Raw genomic sequence first — 23,308 nt, forward strand, 5'->3', positions numbered from 1 at the left:
ACTGAATTCACTTTTTTTGTTGTTTTTCTTTATCTATTGTTGCCACAGATACACCTAAGATTCTTGCAACTGAAAGAAAAAAATCCAATTTGTTCTAGTTTAACTGTGCTATTGATGGCACAAAATAGTTTCATAGCCAGTGAATCTTTCATATAGCAACAGAAGAGAGAAACTTTTTTTAAAAATGTGATTATAAAATCAGAAAAATTCGCAGGGGCAGGCATACAACCTAAAACTATTTCTTTAAACTAATTTTAAAAAAAGATTATTTCAAGTTGGCAGTGTCCCTTTAAATGGGTTGCTGAGAGTATGTTGGCTGATGAATGCATACCCTGTAGTGTGTTACTGAGCATAGAAAATGGTTTATTGAACAAAATAAACAATTCTTGCAGTCTCTGTCTGACAATTCTATGTTTATCTGCAGTCTCATAGTTGACAGATATGTCCATACCCTTTGCGTGTGAGGGCTGCTTGTGCTAGTACAGTAACTTTCTTTGTGTTTCATCTAATTTAACCCCTACGTACCTATCCCACAAAGCATCCTCTGGAAATTGTCTGAAGTAGGAATATTCAGCCATCTTTGTTAGTTCTGCTGAAAGCTGTACTACTAACTCACTGTATTTTTGTATCTAATGAAATTTGAGCAACTAAAAGTGACTATTGGTATAGATGTTCTTTACTAATGTACATATTTTTATAATTTTTTGTTGATTGGAATATTCTGAAATACTTATTTTTCAATCAGACTGTTTTCCCTCCTCAGAGTCTTTCACTATGTTTTCTTGTCATTTGGGTGAAAAAAAAATGGATTCACTTTTCCCAAATCCAGTTCTTTGGTATAAGCTGTTAGCATAAAAGATATCATTTTCACTTCCTGGTATCACAAGTATCAAATTCATATCTCACTGGCTTTTTTTCCCTTTACTTTTCTGCTGCACGGTATAAAATCAGCCATAATGTGCTTTTGGATTATTCCTTTTCAAAGAACTGGAACTCAGGCAATTCCTGATGGTAAACAGACACTAGTTGTGCACATTTACTTCTGTACAGTTAGCTTGCTGATTTTCCAAGTGAACAGGAAGCAGTCTCAGCACTACAAATTCTCAGCCTTCCTTGAAGTTTTAATCCTTTTTAAAAAATGTATCATCATCATGATAGCATGATGTGCTCTATTGCTATTCCATCCCTGTCATCAATTTTTGTGGTTTTGCCTTATCCAAAAGGCAGAGGGAGGCAGAGTGGAGACAGTTCAATAGTTATAGCTTTGTTCAGTATGGCCAATGTATTTTTAAAATGTAGAAAAGTCTTGTTTTTCAGTAGAGTATCTATCGTAGGACAGTACACCGCATTGTTAGAGATTCTTTCCAGCATCCTTAGTCAGTACTAAATTACTTGAAAATAACAGGAGTTGAATTTATGTCTTCTCCATGGTAGAATAAGATTAAAAAGCAATTTGGAATTTGAACAAAATAGATAATAGACTGATCAAACACAAATGAGTGTTATAAAGTTACAATTTCTGAATAAGTTTTGTTAATACTTGTACGGAAAATTCATGTTAATAATGATAAAAAGTTAAACATAATTAACAATTGATGCTCAATCTTGCAAAGTGCTGAGCAGCTACTGAAAGCACTGAGTACATTCAGCTTCTCCCAGATTCACAGAAGATATTCAGTATCTCCAGGAGTCACTCAGCACCTTGAAAGTTCATGCCCTTATAATGTTTGTTTTTTAATCTGTAGATCTCAAATGCTTACCAAAAGGGGGAAATTCTATTATCTCAATTTTACAGAAGAGCATTCATGACGATTACATTTTCCTGTTCGGGCATGTAACCTCTGCTGAGAGGCTTCTGAAAAGGTCACTGACAAAAAACTAAAACCAAATGCATATTTTGAAGAGGAGCCTCATGTGGAATTTGAGACCAAGTGATATGTTTTCTGTCTTATCTTTGGAGTGGCTGTGTAATAATTTCTTTGGTAAGTATTAAATCTAATAAGAGAAAAGTGCCAGTAGGCTACTAGTCAGCTGTTCTATTTATTTTCTCAAATTATATTAGGATAAGAAAAGGCTTCCTTCTACAAGAAACCGGGAAAGAGATACTATGTTTTCTGCATTGTGTGCTTTTCTTCTTTTGAGATATTCAGTGTTCTTAATTTACATTCCACAGCCTCCCACCTCCCAAAGCACCTTTTTGTGTCAGGGTACAAGTCTGCTTCTCTAATAAAACTATTAATTTATAACTTATGAACTGCTAAAGCCTGGATCAATATAATTTTTCTGAACCCACATCTCAATAGACTTGTTAAAATAAGCAACCTGATTTTTTTAAAAAAATCTTTATATTTAAATTCAGTAGTAAGATGCCTCAGTCTAGTGCTATATTTTGAGGATTTGAAGGCTCCTGTGAAGGACTTAAATGGACTCAAGCATGCCTAAGGCAACATTTATGGCTTTCAATCAAACAATTCAGCATGGAGAATGAGATCATTTTCATTTACACTAGTCTGTAGGAGAAAAAATAATCATTTGAGTGCCACACAATTCTGGCATCCCACAGTCAGATCATTTAGAGCCAGGTTAGGCCACACTGATTTCACTGGGGTTACTCACAGAGACAGGTAGTCCCCTACTCACAAGAGTAATGGTGGCAGAGGCAGGCCTTCTATGGAGAAGAGTATGATAATGAATGACTTGATGTTCTCATTGCATCATTCACTGTATGGAGAATAACGTCTAAAAATGTTTATAAAGATATTGATTCTCCTGTTTGAGCTGCAGGCTCTTAAATATGTATTGAGTTGATTCTCAATACATTTAGTAATTTTGTTTTGCAGACTTAAAGGCACAGTCCACATCTTGTGCAGAGTACTTTATCTACACACTTCACTTCTTAAAATCTCCAAAACTTTCTAGAGATTAAATTTAACTGGTTTGTGTCTTTTTTAAACAGGATCCGTTTCCACTTAGCTGGGTAGTTCTTCCTTCTCCTGTGTGTTACTTGAATGCAGCTCAAGATTTGTAAGTTAAATGGGAGATCTCTGTGACAGGGCTCTTTCATTTATGTGCCATTAAGTGACTAGATGTGCAGGTCTAAATGAGATCAGAGAGAGGTGCCTAAATATTCAAGGAAAATCCAGTGCGTATCTTTCCTATATCTAATTATTTCTGATCATGATCTATTGTTTTAATGCATTTTAATATTTTCCCTAAAAGAATATATAATTTAATTAGAAGCTATCATTTATATGATGAAAATGTTTTAAAATGAAATGTGTTTTTTTTTCTTTTCTCTGCTTGTTTCTGATGGTCACTGAAAGAAATTCTACCTTTACTATTAGAATGTTGGCAAGGAGCATTTGAAACCAGTAGCCTGGCAAGGACAAAGGCCTCATATGTGAATCCCAGATTGTGCCCCAGCTGTTAGAGCTTTCCTGAATTCTAGAATAGCTCCCACATCTCTTTTAGTATTAGTTGATGCCAATAATGTAGCTGGAGAAATGTTGACTAATGCAAATTTATGGATCAGTCAACAGGACAAGTAGCAGCCCAGAGACTCAGTGATGTGTGCAAACTGTGCTATTTCATGGCCTATAAATTGCAAGCAGGTATCTAGATTGAAGTCATCTTGTGTGTTTACTTGGAAACACTAAGGGCGCAGTGAGAGACTGTCACAGAAATGAAAGGGGTTTCCAGTGACATAGAAAGTGTGGAAGGTGGCATCTGGGGTTTTTATGATCAATCCTTCACAGTTATTGGAGTTATATGCCCACCAACCAAACCAAATACTGTTTTTCCTGGCTTGGGGTTTCCGAGTGTGTGCTGTCTTCTGTTTGTCTATCCTTTAGAATGAAAGCTCATTGCAGTAGGGGTGGTGTCTATTGTGCATTGTACAGCACTGAGAACATTGTTGGTGCTAAAGAAATGAATCCACTTTATAAATTCTGAGACAAAAAACTGTGCTAAGATGGAGTTGAAGTTGAGAGTAAATATCATTAAGTTAGGGTAAAATATAGTACAGATATTTTGAAATTGTCTAATGAATGAGCATCATGAATTGAGGGAATTGAGAATTAAGATTAAATTCAAAAGCCATCCAAACATGTTAGGGTATGGAAATGAACAGTGAGAGAACCTCAGACAACCTTAGGTCTGCCATACAGTGATACCATGCAATAACCACGATTTTGATTCATGCATTTTAGCATTTGTATTCACAGATTAGATTACATTGACTATTAAAGGCACATTGGATTTTGTCCCCCCACACTTTTCATGTGGAATTTTCTTTCTTTCTTTTTTTTTAAATTAAGAATTTTTTATAGAAACATAAAACAAGAAATCCAAGGAGAATGCTACTACATAATATTTCTGATTATCTGTAGATAAGAAATATCTCTGGAATATTTTTAATATTGTTATTGTCAGATGAACTGGAATGCAAAGCAGCCAGAATGTACTGCCCAGTCACGCTGGATTTGTTCTTTCTTTGCATCATTGGAACATACAAAGTAGTCAGAGATATACTCTAGTTTCCCCTTCCCTTTTGTATTCCTTCCTACATTCCCCTGCACACATATACACCCCTAGTTTCCACCTCTCAGTTGAGTCGATCTGGTGCAAATAATAGTTTTTGAAAATAAATATTTGTTTAATTATATTTTTTGCCATTCTTCCTAACTGAAAGATTATCTGCCAATAGAAACTGAAGCATAAAATTTTCTCAGTATGAGAAACTCATGAATTGCCTTCTTACAAAATTCCATCATCTCTTATTATTCTCAATGGGAGTCAGTCAAACTGCTCTCAGGAAAGAAGATAGCACACTATGGCCTGGTCTACACTAAGCGTTTAAACCGATTTTAGCAGCATTAAACCGATTTAACGCTGTACCTGTCCACACTACGAGGCTCTTTATATTGATATAAAGGGCTCTTTAAATCGGTTTCTGTACTCCTCCCCAACGAGAGGAGTAGCGCTAAAATCGGTATTACCATATCGGATTACGTTTAGTGTGGCCGCAAATGCACTGGATCTCAACCCAGATTCCAAGAGGCGGGGAGAATTGCATGAACAGCTGTGGAGATAGCTACGGAATAGCCTACCCACAGTGCAACGCTCTGGAAATCGATGCTAGCCTCGACCATGGAACGCACACCACCCGAATTAATGTGCTTACTGTGGCCGTGTGCTCTCGACTTTATACAATCTGTTTTACAAGACTGGTTATATGTAAAATCGGAACAATCCGTAATGTAGGCCGTACCCTATGTTTCCAGGATTCAGAGAGGAGGAAAATGAAAGGACTAGCCTATTTTTGCCAAGTGCAGCTTGTGGCCTCAGCCTCTCTGAGTAAAAATAGTGGCAGCCATCTTGAAACAGGCAATTTTTTTGTGGGATCTCTGAAGTAGAATATTATTAATCAAACTGCTGTTGAAAGAAGAAACTTTTGGCTTGTGTTGGATGGAGTTTTCTCTGAAAATCTCTGGCTGTCTTTTTACCTGTCTTATCTGATAATGTCCAGAGTTAATGAATGAAACTAATTTTCTATGAATGCATGTAGTTAGCCAATGTTTGTCAAATAAAATTTTGCCATGATATCCAGAAGGTACCAAACGTATTTTGTGTTCCCCTAATTTGTGCTCCCCTATTTTGTGCTCCCCGACGGTGGCAAGTGGGAAGTTCTGATCTGGAACTGAACATTCCTGAAGTTCCAATGGTGGTAGGTTCTGGCTTCTTTTTAAGGTGTTTCTATGTTAGACTTTCTAGAATAAACATACTGTGTGTTATATATGAAACAAGTAACTTTGTCAAAATCTTTATATGAACAGTTGTTTTTTTCTTAAAGGAAAAAAGTACAAAGCCTTGTCCAAAGAATCTTTGATACTGATGCTTTATAGATTGTGCTGATGAGACTACTTCTGAAATTGAGGCATTAGAAAGTGTGGCAAATTGTCGGTACTGTTCTCTGGGTCTCGCACTTTCTTCTTCTCTGGGGTAGGTTCAGGCAATATTGCTTGCCTCTGAACCAGTTCTTAATCACTCCCCTAGTGTCCTTGGAGGAGGGAGTGGAGAGGGAGGGACCTGGCCGCGCCTCTACTCCAGGTCCCAACCCAGAGGCCCTGGGTTGTGGTGAACCACTTGACTAGCGGTTCTTCCCCTGGGTTACTTCCCTCTCATACCTGTCAGCTTGTGAAGGGCTTCTCGCCTTCTTCTATACAAGCTGGTGCCCTTACCTAGGGTTTCTGTTGGGCTTCCCAATCCACCACAGCACTCCTCCAAACCTTCTATTTCTCTCTGGACAAACTCTTCTCTTCTGCAATCTGCACTCTGCTCCAATCCAACCTTTCTCCTTCAACTACCACCCCTGTCTGACTGAAGCAGGGGTTTCTATCCCATGACTGGAGTCAGGTGCTCTAACTGGAGTCAGGTGAGTCAGTGCTTCTAACTGGAGTCAGGTGCTGAAAGTCAGGTGCTCTGTGCTATAAATTGGCAGTCAGGGTGCTCTATTGGCCAAAGCTGTTTAGTTAATCTTAAAGCAAACCTTCTCCCTGCAGGGAATAAGGCCGCGCCTGCTAACACTCTATGCGCCCCTCTGCATGCTGTATCACAAAAGAACCAAACAGCTTCTATGGGCATTTTCTCTGTGCATCTTATTTATATAGGCTTTGGATGAATTGAGCTTTTAAAAATTAATGCTTCAATTCTGTTTCTCTCTCCCAGCTGTACTTTTAAAGGGCTGGCATAACTAAGGTCAAGATTACCCGGAAAAAGAGCTATACGGCTAGCCTGTGAGATTATGATGTAATGAGATAAGAACTGCGAGAATGAGCAGTACAGAAGTTATTTAAATGGGTTTTGATACACTTATACTCACATATTACATCTAGGTACAATCATCATTTTGTTTTAAAGACAGATTTCTGGATTATGTATATCACAATATGTATCTATTATTTTCATATTTAGATATGCTTCTGCTGTGAAATTAGGTGTAGTTCGTGGCTTCCTTTTTTGTTAATTTTTGCAAAGCAATCTATCCTATCAAACATTACATTAACAAACATATCCCTGACATTTTATTTACCACTCGTAGACCTATAGGCCAATATCTCAGGCGTAGAATAATACAAATGTGAGATCCTGCATATTCAAAATTAATGCCTTTATTAGCGCAGTGTTCCATCTAAGTTTTTTGCATGGTACTATAGTGTCAATTGATAAATTCTTTGGCAACTAAGTCCATACACTTAAAATTTTAGTACACTCAGACTTCCTTTTTGCTTGCAAACAAGCAAAACGAAACATGGTAACAGTCAAGTATGATGCTATTTATAAGGAATGAAAAATATATGAATGTGAGAATGTTTAGAGAGATATATACGTATGTCTTTAATTCCAAAGCAATATGAGATGAAATACTGTGGAATATATCCTATGAATTTAACACAAAAGCAATGAGATTATGCTATGCCAATATATACCAAATACAAGAAGAGGAAGCCAACTCATGAGTATTTACGACCTATCTGTGATCTCTTTAATTATATAGTCAAAGAACTGGCACCCATGTTTGATGAAAGCCAGCCCATGCCATTTTCACAGTGGAGTTTACTGTATATATTGACGAGCAAAATAAAAAGAATCATATCTGAGAGAATCATAATGAGCCACTGAGCCATTGGCACCCAGTAGGGAACTGCCATCCTCCAGTAAACATACAATGACTTAGATCAATTATACACATTATATTAACTTGTAATTCCAGCTAGATAGAAGTTCTCTCCGTCTATCCAGTACACTAGAAAGTGACACACACATATGTTATACTCTTACGAGACTCTCCATTGTATATCATGCTGTACAATGACATGTCATAGCAGATATTTAAAATTTTTCTGAGCTACTATAAAAACAGCAAATGATTCAAGGATTAAGGAATTTATTTCTCAGGGAGGTCAATAAAGGTTTTAATTATTATTGCTATTTTTTTCCATATTAAAAAAATAGAATGACAAGTCTTTACAGAGCATTGTGGTATGAAGAGTTTTTCAATTTTTGATATGATATGACCGTTATGTAGTGGGCAGCAGCACCACTATAGTTAAGGTTGTGCCATGACTTCTGTTTAAAGCCTGAGTATTTAATTCTTAAATAGACTTCCGTAGTCCAATGCCTTTGAAATTTGGTGTGCCTCAGCCAGGTGCGGTTAGGATTAGGAATCCATTTTCAGGTCATTGAGCTTGGGGTTGTGGAGATATATAGCCCTGAAAAAAAAACATTTTCAAAAAATTTCTAGCTGGGTTTTTGTGCAGAGCTAGAGATCTACTACTGATGTGATGTGGGTCAAAATGGTCTCAGTCTGCTGAGTTTTACGAAAGGTAGTGCGTTGCATCCACTAAATCTTTAGGGAACTCAAACTGATGATGGTTTTAAGAGTATGTAATTTTTTATAATGCACATGTGCAATACAGAAAATTGGCTAGAGGGTTTCCATTCCTGCCTTTCTATGTGCTTAAAGCTACACTCTTATAAGTGTTCCAAAATCCAAATGGTTAATTGGATTGCTTTGAAACTTGGTGTGCCTCATAGAGTGGTTAGCCATATGACCCAAATTTGGATCATAGAGGGTTTTCCAATTAAAATAATTTTCCTCTGCTGCTTATTTCATTAAATTTAGAGTATTAATGACTGGATGAATAATTTGTAATAATTGGAGATATACCTGTCTCCTAGAAATGGAAGTGATCTTGAAAGGTCATTGAGTCCAGCCCACTGCCTTCACTAGCAGGACCAAATACTGATTTTTTGCCCCAGATCCCTAAGTGGCCTCCTTAAGGATTGAACTCACAACCTGGGTTTAGCAGGCTAATGTTCAAACCACTGAGATATCCTTTCCCAATGAATCCCAGATCTCATTGAGATTGATTACTGTGAATTAATGGATTAAGACTAAATTAATCACAAATTTCCACCTAAGAAAAAGGAATTTTGGACTGAGGCTGGATGTTTTTTACATTTGTAAGTCATGGCTGGCAATAATAGTTTTGGGGGAATGTAATCTAAGCATTTGGGGGAGAAAAAATTAGACATGTGAATACTTCCAGGGAGACTTAAACTTAGAATTTTCTGTGCTTTGTGGATGCACTGGTGCCAAATATAGAGGCAAAATAAACCTCTCTATCTCCTACTTGAGCTTCCGCTGTTCATGCATCCAGAGATCACATAGCCTTTTTTGGCACAGTGTCACACTGGGAGCTCAGATCAGGTGATTTTTCACCATGACTCCAAATCTTTTTCAGCCACAATTTTCCAGGATAGAGTCTCCCATCCTGTTAAAATGGCCTAGGTTCTTTGTTCCGCATATATACATTTAATTTAGCCATATTAAAATACATATTGTTTGTTTGCACACAGATTTACCAAGTGATTTCAGATTGCCTGTGTCAGTGACCTATCCCTTCATTGCATAGCATTCCCTCAATTTTTGTGTATCTGCAAATTATTGTCAGTAATATTTGCAGATAACAAAAAGAAGGTTTGGCAGAGTAAAGGTATGTATATTAACTGGGTATATGGGGCCTTGTCGAAGAGGGCGGAGTTAAGATTGCATAGGCAACCGTAACTGCTTTCCTGGTTTTGAGACATTTGAGTTTGCTCAACTCAATGTTTTGCAAGGGATGACATACCACCAACCTTCTCTCTGAGTTAATGTTTTTTGTCATTGAATTTATTTATATGTGTCCGTGGGCAGATGTGATTGGGTGCTCACCTCACGCTAGCCCTGAAGGGCTAAGGGGATGTGGATAGGGCCAATTAGCCTATTGGGTTGCAGCTGGTTGAGAGTCTGGCTTGACTGAAAATGACTAATAGCAGCTAAAGCCCGCTGGGGGAGAAGCTGGCTAAGATATAAGCCAGGAAGTTTGCAGCAGAAAAGGGGTGCAGTGTGAAAGCCAGTAGTTGCTCTCGTACCTTGCAGAAGGAGAAGGAGGAAACTCAGGGAAAGAGAGAAGCTCTGGGATCCTGGCTCTGACGGAAGGCTTTACCCGGAATGGTGGAGGGGAAAGCCTGTGGGAGGCAGACTAGGAAGCATCAGGGAAGGAGCAGTGAGGTTAGAGATTGTGCAGATTTTGGTTGCTGATTGTTGGATCCATGGGCTGGAATCCAAATAGTGGTAGGCCTGGTTCTCTTACCAGTCACTGGGAAGTGGCACAGGATTTGTAGGAGAGTCCAACCAGACAGCTGGTCCAGAGGAATTTTGGTAACCCTGGAAGGGGACTATATAGTGACTTAGTTGAGGGCTGAGTCCTGAAGAGAGAGAGCACTCCATGATACAGGAAGATAGGCAGACTATGGGGTGACAAATGGTAAGGTGGAACAAACCAGAGGAGGGCTTGCTTCCACAAGTAGCCATGAGGGAGCAGCCCAGTGGTGAGCAGAGACAATCCAAGACAGCAAGTATTTAGTTTTCGTGTTTTAGTTCTCCTATCAGTACAATGAGGATAATAGTACTTCCCTACCTCACAGAGGTGTTGCAAGGGTAAATGCATTAAAGTTTGTGAAGTATTAAGGTAATGGAGGCCATATAAGTTACCATCTAAGATAGACACATCTAAAAAAGTGCATAGTAATACATACTCTGTTAAGTTAGGAAAGTATTGCAGATAAATGTTTGTAAAGTGTTTGAAGATGTACAACAGTATATAAAGGTGACTTCTATTACATTATTCTTTTGTATGGGTAAGAGAGAATGAATTAGGATTTTTTCCCATAATGTGAAACATGAAATAATAAAGGTTCTCGGCACTGTGATTTTGGTCTGTGATTAAAGAAGTGCCGAACAGTTCAGCAGTTCTAGGTGAGAATGTCTCGCACTACTGTTCAGCTCATTTCTATGTGAAATATTCTGGAACTGAGTGTGGAAGCAGCATTAGGTAGTCAGAACCACACTATAGAATAAAATCAGTTGTTTGAAGTTAATTACTTGGAAGTGCTTTCAAAGCAAAACTGCTAAAGAAGGTAATTTTCCACTGACCCATTAAAATATAGAGTTCTATATTCATTAAAGTATAAGTGATTGATGCTCCATTCATTTTCAAATGACATAAAGAAACATGAAACAATTGTAATTGCAGACGATACATAATTCTCAAGACAGTTAAGTTCAAAGCAGACTGCAAAGAGTTACAAAGGGAACTCACTAAACTGGGTGACAGGGCAAGAAAATGGCAGATGAAATTCTATGTTGTTAAATGCAAAAGTAATGCACATTAGAAAACATAACCCAACTACACATACAAAATGAGGGTTTTAAATTAGCTGTTACCACTCAAAGAAGTGATCTTGGAATCAGCGTGGCTAGTTGTATAAGTAGATGGTAAGGGTTAAATTTCTTTACCTGTAAAGGGGGACCCAAACACTGACCAGAGGACCAATCAGAGAACTGGATTTTTTAAAAGTCAGGGCGGGAATTGGGGACTCTGAGTCTTTTGTTTCTCCGGCTATGGAGTGAAACAGCTCTTCTTCTAACTCAATCTTTTTCTAACTTTCGTCTACCAAAGTGTGAGTACAAAGGTAGCAAGGCAACAGGCTGTTATATGCTTTGTTTGTATTTACCATGTGTGTTGTTTTGCTGGACTGGTTTAAATTGGCTATTTTTAAATCAGGCTGTTTATTCCTATTTTTTATAAGCCATATCCCTGTATTGATCTCTTATGCAGTGTTTAGTTTATATGTATGTTTTTCTTTTTATATAAAGTTTTCTTTTAAGACTTGCTTGAGGTCTTTTCTCTAGTTACAGCTACGGAAGAAGGGAGGGGGATCTCTTGTGTTAGCTGACTAGGTTTGAATGCATAGCCCAGGGGAGGTAAATTATCCTCGCTGGTTGTATCAAGGAGCATAATACCGGCATCATCCGGCTAACCCAGGGAAAGGGAGGGAAGCTGGGGGATAAGATAGGGAGACCCAGGGGCTCTGGGTCTTGGGGGTCTCTCCAGGGAAAGTCTGGGGACCCAGAGCGAGGCAGGCGCTGTATTCCTGTCTGGTGGGCAGCGAGATAAGATCCAAGTGGTAGAAAGCTTGGGGAGTCCATATAGAAGCACCAGATTTTGGACGCCAAGGTCAGAATTTGGACAGATGTTACCACACTAGTTCTCTGAAAACATCTACTTTGCTGCAGTGGCAGCCAAAAAAGCTACACAGAAGGTTGGAATCCTTAGGAAAGGATAAATATAAGACAGAAAAATAATACCACTATATAAATCCATGGTATGCCCTACCTTGAATACTGGGTCAGTTCTAGTGTAATGCAGTGGTGTGTAGACCAAGTTTCACCAGAGGAAATCATTTTATTTGTGGTTGCAATCAGATGTCAAATTTAGTCTCTACAAGTGAAACTGTAAACTCGGTGAATTACCCAGCTGCTCTGCCTGATTCCATAGTGGTGGTGATCATTTCATTGTTGTGTCGACAAATACTCTCTGTTCCAAAAATTAAGGAGCACTGATTGAAACATGGTGTCGGTCCTCAGAATACTGCAAGGTCCCACTCTAATTGGCCACAGCTGTTCTAGTTAATCTAAAGCAAACCTTCCTCCCTTGGCAGGGAATAAGGCCCCCTGCTAACACTCTTATGCTGCCCTCTGGCCATGCTGTATCACAAAAGGAACCACAGCTTCTATGGGATTTTCTCTGTGCATTTATTTATATAGTGCTTTGGATGATGAGCTTTTAAAAATTAATCTTCAATTCTGTTTCTCCCAGCTGTACTTTTCAAGGGGCTGCAAACTAAGGGTCAGAATTACCCAGGAAAAAGAGCTATACGGTAGGATGATAAAAACATCTAGGAGCCAGTTTGGGTTTTGATCACTTACTACAACACTTTTTATTATTTTGTTTTTCTTGGTATAATTTTGGCATTTCACATTTCATTTCAATTTTTTCAACTTGTTTGCTCCTTGGATTTAATGTAGGTTTGTGCAATATATAGGTGTGTTGTTAAGTCTTTTGGTATATAATTGGACTAAGCCAAAACCAAAATTTAATTATGCTGCTTTGGAATACAGCACAAACTGAAAGTCAAATCATATAAGTTTGGACATTGATCTCAGTTAAACTATTACAAGCTGGAGTCTGTGGAGTTATTTACATTGATCTAAATCTCGAGTGAGGCCAGTATCTGGTCCTCTTTAGTCCCCGCCCTTGAGAGTCACACTACTTGTTTTCTGTACTGAACAGCTGGCCCTGATTTTGTTCTTAACAACATATATTTTCATTATAAACTGCTAGATATTTGTATTACTCTTTCTGAGCAGTTTACATATTCCATTGTATATCATGCTGTACAATGACATGGTCTAGCAGATATTTAAAATTTTTCTGAGCTACTATAAAATAACAGCAAATGATTCAAGGATTAAGGAATTTATTTCTCAGGGAGGTCAATAAAGGTTTTAATTATTATTGCTATTTTTTTCCATATTAAAAAAAATAGAATGACAAGTCTTTACAGAGCATCTTGTGGTATGAAGAGTTTTTCAATTTTTGATATGATATGACCGTTATTGTAGTGGGGCAGCAGCACCACTATAGTTAAGGTTGTGCCATGACTTCTGTTTAAAGTCTGAGTATTTTAATTCCTCTAAAATAGACTTCCGTAGTCCAATGCCTTTGAAATTTGGTGTGCCTCAGCCAGGTGCTGGTTAGGATTAGGAATCCAATTTTCAGGTCATTTGAGCTTGGGGTTGTGGAGATATAAGCCCTGAAAAAAAAACATTTTCAAAAAATTTCTAGCTGGGTTTTTTGTGCAGAGCTAGAGATCTAACTACTGATGTGATGTGGGTCAAAATGGTCTCAGTCTGCTGAGTTTTACGAAAGGTAGTGCGTTGCATCCACTAAATCTTTAGGGAACTCAAACTGATGATGGTTTTAAGAGTATGTAATTTTTTTATAATGCACATGTGCCAATACAGAAAATTGGCTAGAGGGTTTCCATTCCTGCCTTTCTATGTGCTTAAAGCTACACTCTTATAAGTGTTCCAAAATCCAAATGGTTAATTGGATTGCTTTGAAACTTGGTGTGCCTCATAGAGTGGTTAGCCATATGACCCCAAATTTGGATCATAGAGGGTTTTCCAAGTTAAAATAATTTTCCTCTGCTGCCTTATTTCATTAAATTTAGAGGTATTAATGACTGGATGAATAAATTTGTAATAATTGGAGATATACCTGTCTCCTAGAAATGGAAGTGATCTTGAAAGGTCATTGAGTCCAGCCCACTGCCTTCACTAGCAGGACCAAATACTGATTTTTTGCCCCAGATCCCTAAGTGGCCTCCTTAAGGATTGAACTCACAACCCTGGGTTTAGCAGGCTAATGTTCAAACCACTGAGATATCCTTTCCCCAATGAATCCCAGATCTCATTGAGATTGATTACTGTGAATTATGGGAATTAAGACTAAATTAATCACAAATTTCCACCTAAGAAAAAGGAATTTTGGACTGAGGCTGGATGTTTTTACAATTTGTAAGTCATGGCTGGCAATAATAGTTTTGGGGGAATGTAATCTAAGCATTTGTGGGGAGAAAAAATTAGACATGTGAATACTTCCAGGGAGACTTAAACTTAGAATTTTCTGTGCTTTGTGGATGCACTGGTGCCAAATATAGAGGCAAAATAACCTCTCTATTCCTACTTGAGCTTCCGCTGTTCATGCATCCAGAGATCACATTAGCCTTTTTTGGCCACAGTGTCACACTGGGAGCTCATAGTCAGGTGATTTTTCACCATGACCTCCAAATCTTTTTCAGCCACAATTTTCCAGGATAGAGTCTCCCATCCTGTTAAAATGGCCTAGGTTCTTTGTTCCTGCATATATACATTTATATTTAGCCATATTAAAATACATATTGTTTGTTTGCACACAGATTTACCAAGTGATTCAGATTGCTCTGTGTCAGTGACCTATCCCCTTCATTGCATAGCATTCCCTCAATTTTTGTGTTATCTGCAAATTATTGTCAGTAATATTTGCAGATAATACAAAAAGAAGGTTTGGCAGAGTAAAGGTATGTATATTAACTGGGTATATTGGGGCCTTGCTGAAAGAGGGCGGAGTTAAGATTGCATAGGCAACCGTAACTGCTTTTCCTGGTTTTGAGACATTTGAGTTTTGCTCAACTCAATGTTTTGCAAGGGGATGACATACCACCAACCTTCTCTCTGAGTTAATGTTTTTTGTCATTGAATTTATTTATATGTGTCCGTGGGCAAGTGTGATTGGGTGCTCACCTCACGCTAGCCCTGAAGGGGCTAAGGGGATGTGGATAGGGCCAATTAGCCTATTGGGTTGCAGCTGGTTGAGAGTCTGGCTTGACTGAAAATGACTAATAGCAGCTAAAGCCCAGCTGGGGGAGAAGCTGGCTAAGATATAAAGCCAGGAAGTTTGCAGCAGAAAAGGGGTGCAGTGTGAAAGCCAGTAGTTGCTCTCTGACCTTGCAGAAGGAGAAGGAGGAAACTCAGGGAAAGAGAGAAGCTCTGGGATCCTGGCTCTGACGGAAGGCTTTACCCGGAATGGTGGAGGGGAAAGCCTGTGGGAGGCAGACTAGGAAGCAGCTCAGGGAAGGAGCAGTGAGGTTAGAGATTGTGCAGATTTTGGTTGCTGATTGTTGGATCCATGGGCTGGAATCCAAAGTAGTGGGTAGGCCTGGGTTCTCTTACCAGTCACTGGGAAGTGGCACAGGATTGTAGGAGATGCCAACCAGACAGCTGGTCCAGAGGAATTTTGGTAACCCTGGAAGGGGACTATATAGTGACTTAGTTGGAGGGCTGAGTCCTGAAGAGAGAGAGCACTCCATGATACAGAGAGATAGGCAGACTATGGGGTGAGCAAATGGTGTAAGGTGGCAACAGACCAGAGGAGTGCTTGCTTCCACAAGGTAGCCATGAGGGAGCAGCCCAGTGGTGAGCAGAGAATCCCAAGACAGCAAGTAATTTAGTTTCTGTGTTTTAGTTCTCTATCAGTACAATGAGGATAATAGTACTTCCCTACCTCACAGAGGTGTTGCAAGGGTAAATGCATTAAAGATTGTGAAGTATTAAGGTAATGGAGGCCATATAAGTTACCATCTAAGATAGACACATCTAAAAAGTGCATAGTAATACATACTCTGTTAAGTTAGGAAAGTATTGCAGATAAATGTTTTGTAAAGTGTTTGAAGATGTACAACAGTATATAAAGGTGACTTTCTATTACATTATTCTTTTTGTATGGGTAAGAGAGAATGAATTAGGATTTTTTCCCATAATGTGAAACATGAAATAAATAAAGGTTTCTGGCACTGTGATTTTGGTCTGTGATTAAAGAAGTGCCGAACAGTTCAGCAGTTCTAGGTGAGCATGTCTCGCACTACTGTTCAGCTCATTTCTATGTGAAATATTCTGGAAACTGAGTGTGGAAGCAGCATTAGGTAGTCAGAACCACACTAATAGAATAAAATCAGTTGTTTGAAGTTAATTACTTGGGAAGTGCTTTCCAAAGCAAAACTGCTAAAGAAGGTAATTTTTTCCACTGACCCATTAAAATATGAGAGTTCTATATTCATTAAAGTATAAGTGATTGATGCTCCATTTCATTTTCAAATGACATAAAGAACATGAAACAATTGTAATTGCAGACGATACATAATTCCTCAAGACAGTTAAGTTCAAAGCAGACTGCAAAGAGTTACAAAGGGAACTCACTAAACTGGGTGACAGGGCAAGAAAATGGCAGATGAAATTCTATGTTGTTAAATGCAAAGTAATGCACATTAGAAAACATAATCCCAACTACACATACAAAATGATGGGGTTTAAATTAGCTGTTACCACTCAAGAAAGTGATCTTGGAATCAGCGTGGCTAGTTGTCATAAGTAGATAGGTAAGGGTTAAATTTTCTTTACCTGTAAAGGGGGACCCAAACACCTGACCAGAGGACCAATCAGAGAACTGGAATTTTAAAAGTCAGGGCGGAATTGGGGACTCTGAGTCTTTTGTTTCCCCGGCTATGGAGTGAAACAGCTTCTTTCTAACTCAATCTTTTTCTAACTTTCGTCTACCAAAGTGTGAGTACAAAGGTAGCGCAACAGGCTGTTATATGCTTTGTTTGTATTTACATGTGTGTTGTTTTGCGGGACTGGTTTAAATTGGCTATCTTTTAAATCAGGCTGTTTTTCCTATTTTTTATAAGCCATATCCCTGTATTGATCTCTTAATGCAGTGTTTAGTTTAATATGTATGTTTTTCTTTTTATATAAAGTTTTCTTTTAAGACTTGCTTGAGGCTTTTTCTCTAGTTACAGCTACGGAAGAAGGGAGGGGGAATCTCTTGTTTAGCTGATAGGTTTGAATGCAATAGCCCAGGGGGAGGTAAATTATCCTCGCTGGCTTGTATTCAAGGAGCATAATATGGCATCACTCCGGCTAACCCAGGGAAAGGGAGGGAAGCTGGGGGATGAGATAGGGAGACCCAGGGGCTCTGGGTCTTGGGGGGTCTCTCCAGGGAAAGTCTGGGGGGACCAGAGCGAGGCAGGCGCTGTATTCCTGTCTGGTGGCAGCGAGATAAGATCCAAGCTGGTAGAAAGCTTGGGGGAGTCCATAGTAAGCACCCAGATTTTGGACGCCAAGGTCCAGATTTGGGACAGATGTTTACCACACTAGTTCTCTGAAAACATCTACTTTGCTGCAGTGGCAGCCAAAAAAGCTAACAGAAGGTTTGGAATCCTTAGGAAAGGGATAAATAATAAGACAGAAAATATAATACCACTATATAAATCCATGGTATGCCCATACCTTGAATACTGGGTGCAGTTCTAGTGTAATGCAGTGGTGTGTAGACCAGTTTTCACCAGAGGAAATCATTTTTATTTGTGGTTGCAATCAGATGTCAAATTTAGTCTCTACAAGTGAAACTGTAAACTCGGTGAATTACCCAGCTGCTCTGCCTGATTCCATAGTGGTGGTGATCATTTCATTGTTGTGTCGACAAATACTCTCTGTTCCAAAATTAAGGAGCACTGAATTGAAACATGGTGTCGGTTCCTCAGAATACTGCAAGGTCCAGAACCTCCTCGGCTTTTCTCATTCCTGATACTGAACTCAGATATCTCAGTCTAAGAACATATGTTTTGGCTTCTGAAGTAAGGCTGTCATATGATTTTATAGGAGTATTTCTTCCCACTTGCAATGTTGTGGAAATCACCACAGGGACCAAAATTGCTGCAGTGGTCAGCAAGAAAAGCTATATCCCTGTCATAAGTCTCTAAATCAAGTCTGAAATAAATGTCATACAGCAAATCAGAAAATGAATTTTATTTTAAATCAAAACAGAGATCAGCAGAGAGAGCCTGGGATTTGGGGATGATTAAGTATAAAATTCAGTTAGTTTTACCTCTCAATAAAATGCAAGGCAAACATTTCTATAACTAACCTATAGATCTTTACAGCATTCAGCATAATAAAATAGCTGATCGGATCAAGTATTGATGTCATGGATCACAAACAGTTTTTGCATAGACATGAGTCCATAGATCCTGCTTCAGTTTTTCTTTTTTTGTTTAAACTGTGGTTTAGCTTAATTTCCCCCCCTCAAATTCGAAGTGACAGCGTGGGCTGCCAGAAACAGTAAATGAAAAATATAAAGGGCTGTATTCCTTTCTCACTGTTCCTCTTTATGTTTGCTAGTGTTAATGGGAGTTTTACCTGTGCAGATCAGAGTACCCCCAGAAGTCCAGGAGTATTCCAGATATTTATTTCCTGTCATGTAAAATTGCATTCATGCAAGAAATTGACAGTCAGAAGCAAATTTATTGTATAGAATATGTAAATCCAAACTCCTAATGGATGCAATTAGAAAAATAAATAGAGTATCTAATCTATATCTATGTATATGCTGACAGTTTTAGTCCTCTCAGAGATATCTGGAATGCCTAAATGCTTCTTTCACATCCTTCCTGTATCCTTTCTCCCAATGACACCTCCCCTGATGGATCATTAGGCCAGGTATTAATCAGTCTTTCCTTTCATTCTTCCTGACTCTTCAGTGCTTTGATTTGTGCCTTCCTCCTCCTCTTATTTGTGCTGTATCTTATTGTTCACATTGCTTCTCCAAATATAAAAACATACTGGGCTGCATGTAACATTACTGTCCCTCGACCAGTTGCATAAATAACACTTGCAAGCATTAAAACTGTAGCTTTTTCCCCCCTGTTACATTAAGGTAACAATTGCCATGAAGGGCTTTAATTAGCTTTTCAGTCACTTGCACTGTGCTCGGACGCTGTGGTGATGACTGCCAGCAGAAAACCACAAAATAGATTGATAGAGGCTAAAATGGGTCATGCAGAAGCATGAATCTCCAAAGGCATTCTGGTCAAATCTAGGTGAGTATATGCTGGAATGGGACCATTGTCACATGTTTCTGGGGTGCAGGATGTATGTGCTACTTTCTGTGCTGTGAAGGTCCTACTCTTTCTTTCTAATCTGTCCCATGTGGGAGTCTAGCAGTTCATGTGGTCCTTGTTCAGACTAGTGGGTTTGTGGCTGGCCCCTGCACAGACACAAAGCAGTGAGGAGACAAAATGAAGTTCCCTGCACCCCTTCTCACCAGCCTTGGGCATAGAATACTAGATTGAAAAACCAGGAGGCTTGCCCCATGAATGGAGGAAAAAGGGAAGGTCATAGTGCATGGTTATGAAGGGGTATCAGAGTGAATGGGAATATTTTGACAGGTAGGGAGATGGGAGACACAAGTGCAGTCCTCCCTTTTATACTATGATTTTATATTCTCTTTCTGCATTTCTACACTTCCTCCTCTGTTTCCATCCTTCAGTCTCTTGCACCTATTTTTCCTCTTGTGATGAGTTCCTGTGATGGGAACTTGTAATTTTATCAGGTTCTTCATCATTCTTTGCCACCCTAGGCATACTGAAGGGAAAGATCTTGGCATCAGCATCACCTGGAATTTTGGAAGTAAAATCTTTCCAGTTTTGGCATCTTCTTGTGAATCAGAGCAGGGAATATTGCTTTGATATGACATTATCTCCACTAAGCTTTGCCTGATGTAAGAGTACCACTGAAGCAGTGATCTGACTCTGCAACAAACCTGCTAAAACCAGAATGCTCCCTGAGAGCACGGTGCATGAACTGGCAGCTTTGTTAAAACTAGCTTTAATTCATCATTAGTCTTCCTATAAATCTCTTGGGGGGTATTCACCTTTCTGTGGCCTATTACTAATGCACCAACACTGACCAATTATGTAAGAATCTAAAACACAGAGATATAAATAAGCGAAATTGGTTTGTTGAAAGATTTCTCTGATATACGTGAGGATGTATGGTCCCTATCACACAATAGCTAGTGCCATCTCTAATAAGAGTGAATAATGCTGTCAGAGGTATTCAGAGCTATTCTCCAGAAAGAATTTGTTCAACAGACCAAAAAAAAAAGACAGAGAGAGATGAGGGCCATCCAATACAACTAATATGGTAAATCTGGAGAAAAGTAAACCAAAACATTGATATTTATTCAGGCATTATTTTGAAAAGTACTGTTATTAAAGCTGAAATAGACTGATGGGTCAGGTATGCAATCCCTATATGAAAGCAGCTGCCACTGAAGTTAATAGGAATTGCTGATATGCATATGTAGAATCATATGGGTAAGAGGAAATATTAGTAGGGCTAAACATGAGTAGCTTGGATAAGACATGACTGAGAGCAGGAAAGTACATGATAGTGCCTTTCAGAGGTTGAAGGGATAAACCTGCAAGGTGCCAATGCTGCCAATACTTATACACAAGTTGCAGCCTAAGAAGAAGGAAGAATTATTTCAGGTGGTACAAAAAGGTAAAATTTGGAGATAAGCTGTAGTTTGGATTTTAGAAATTCTGATAATTTGGCAATTCCTATGTTCATAAGCTTTTGTGAAATAAAAAAAGAAATTGAGATGTATTACATGTATTATTATATCAGTTAGACATAAGCCTGTTTCTCCTTTCATTCACACTTGTATAGATTGAGTAACTCCATTGACATCAATGGAATTGCACAAGTACAGCACAGGTGAGGGATCAGAATCAAGCCCAGATAGTTTGCATATATTTGAAATAAAGACTTACTGAAAATGCAGTAAGGTGACATATGCATGGGAGAAAAAGGCAAAAGGAAAATTATAAAGTGCTGCAAAATTTGACCTCAAATGAAATTCTGTCCCTTTTCAAAAACTAATAAAAGTAGGAATAATAGAATGAAATTAAGAGAGGGAGAATTTAGTCTGAACCTCAGGAGGAAAAACTGACAGTGAGATATTTTAAGCTATGGAATAAGAAGTGCTCTGTGTAGTTCAAAAGTTTGTCTCTTTCATCAACAGAAGTTAGTTCAATGAAAGGTATTAACTCACCCACCTTGCCTCTCTAATTTCCTGGAAGCAACATGGCTAAAACTACAATGCAAACATGATTTCTCAAAGGAAGTCATGAAAGCTCCATCTCTTGAGATTTTATTCTGGACTGGACTAGGCATTAGAAAATGTACGATAAGGAATATGGCTGCATTGATGAGGGGATGGCACTGATAAGGTGTGTTCTGTAGATAGTTTCAATTATTCTATAAACAACCATCTACACCTCAGCTGTCAAAATGTGTTCTCATTACTAGGAGTTAGATTGTTCTGTACAGAAAGCAGGTAAATTTCATTTCTGGTTTCACCTTTAACTCCCTTCTCCCTTCTCTCTCTCTTTTTTTTGGCTGGTATTACTGCCATCATTTTTTAAACGGTAATTCTGATATTTTCTTTTCTCAGCCTCACTGACTCAATCCTCAGTTGCTAGCCATCAGCACCTGTGTTTTGTGCAGTGAACCGAATGACCTTTTCTACCTAGTTGGGACAAATCTATTTTTCCTGAGCTGAGACGGGCACTTTCTTTATCAAGAATGAAAGTGTCAATTTAAAACTAAGTGGAGAAAACTCTGAACTCTGGCATGCTTGTTCCTGGAGGCAGTCTTAATTTATGTGCTACCAAGTTGCACAGATTTATAACACTCTTTTATTCAGTACAAAAATGAGTAGTTACCATAGTTACTGCAAAATCACAAGAAACAACGCAACCTTAGTTACAAAGAGCATTATGTTTAAATTAAACATTTGCCAGTGAATAAAGAACATCCCCCTCCCCCCCCATAGAACGTTATAATCAATAGAGTGATGTGACATGCCAGTTCACTCAGGGACCAGTTCTTGTAATACAGCATGGTAAATTTAAAAGAACAGTAAACCATACGAGGGGAAGTCATGCAGTCATTTAGCTTCTTTGGACCTATTTCAGCCACACATAAGGTGCTGAATTGGTTATACAAAGAAATACACTGTAGTAAATAATGCATTTGCCTTTTAACTCATTTCCCAACAAACTCCCCTTTTTCTTTTTTTCTTATTTTTAATGTAATTAAAATAGAGGTCAATATTTTTAAACTTGTTTTGGGTACCTAAGATCTGGCATCTAAATCCATATTCACCAAAAAGTAGTAGTCTGTTTTTTCAGAAATCCTGAGCATTGAAATCAATGAAACCTGCAAGTGCACAGTTCCTTTGGTAACCTAAGTGTTTCCGTTCTGTGGCTGGGTATGCCCGAGGGCACTGCATGCCATGTGAGATATGGATTTAAGTAGTTGGGACTGTAAGGGACTATAAACCCCCCCATCCTTTAGGACGAAGCTTTGTAATCCTCCATATAGAGCCTGATCTTTCCACTGCCTATAAGAATTGCTGTCACTGTCATGGATGCGGCATCAGGGTTCTGATTGAAAATAGTATGCAAACAGTACCTTGGTGCTGGTCCCTGCCATTGATATGGGCATCTGTAATCCTAACATAATATTGTAACAAGAATGCTTTTAGCTTTATTAGTTTATAGGTCCATATATTCAGGCCCTAAACTTTAGCTAAACTTAATATAAGACAAATAATTGTTAATAAAAGCCATGGTTTTAGTTCTCAAATAGACTTGCTTAGCAACATATCAGGCACTGGGTGTGGAGAAACTAAATATAAGGAAATGGGGTATGAAACACTGACAAAAGAGGAACTAGGAGGAGGACAAGGGGTCCCCTCGAGTGCCAGCTTTGCCTTATGCAGTATATATAATATAATAGACAATGCTTGCTTAAGGGAAACTCCAAGGAGGGGCTATCAAAATAACCAGCTCAATCACTGCCAGAACACATGCAATATGTTCAACTAGCTTGCTGATATGCAATATTTTAATGACT

This window comes from Chelonoidis abingdonii, chromosome 5 (genome assembly GCF_003597395.2).
Source record: "Chelonoidis abingdonii isolate Lonesome George chromosome 5, CheloAbing_2.0, whole genome shotgun sequence".
Taxonomy (NCBI): domain Eukaryota; kingdom Metazoa; phylum Chordata; order Testudines; family Testudinidae; genus Chelonoidis; species Chelonoidis abingdonii.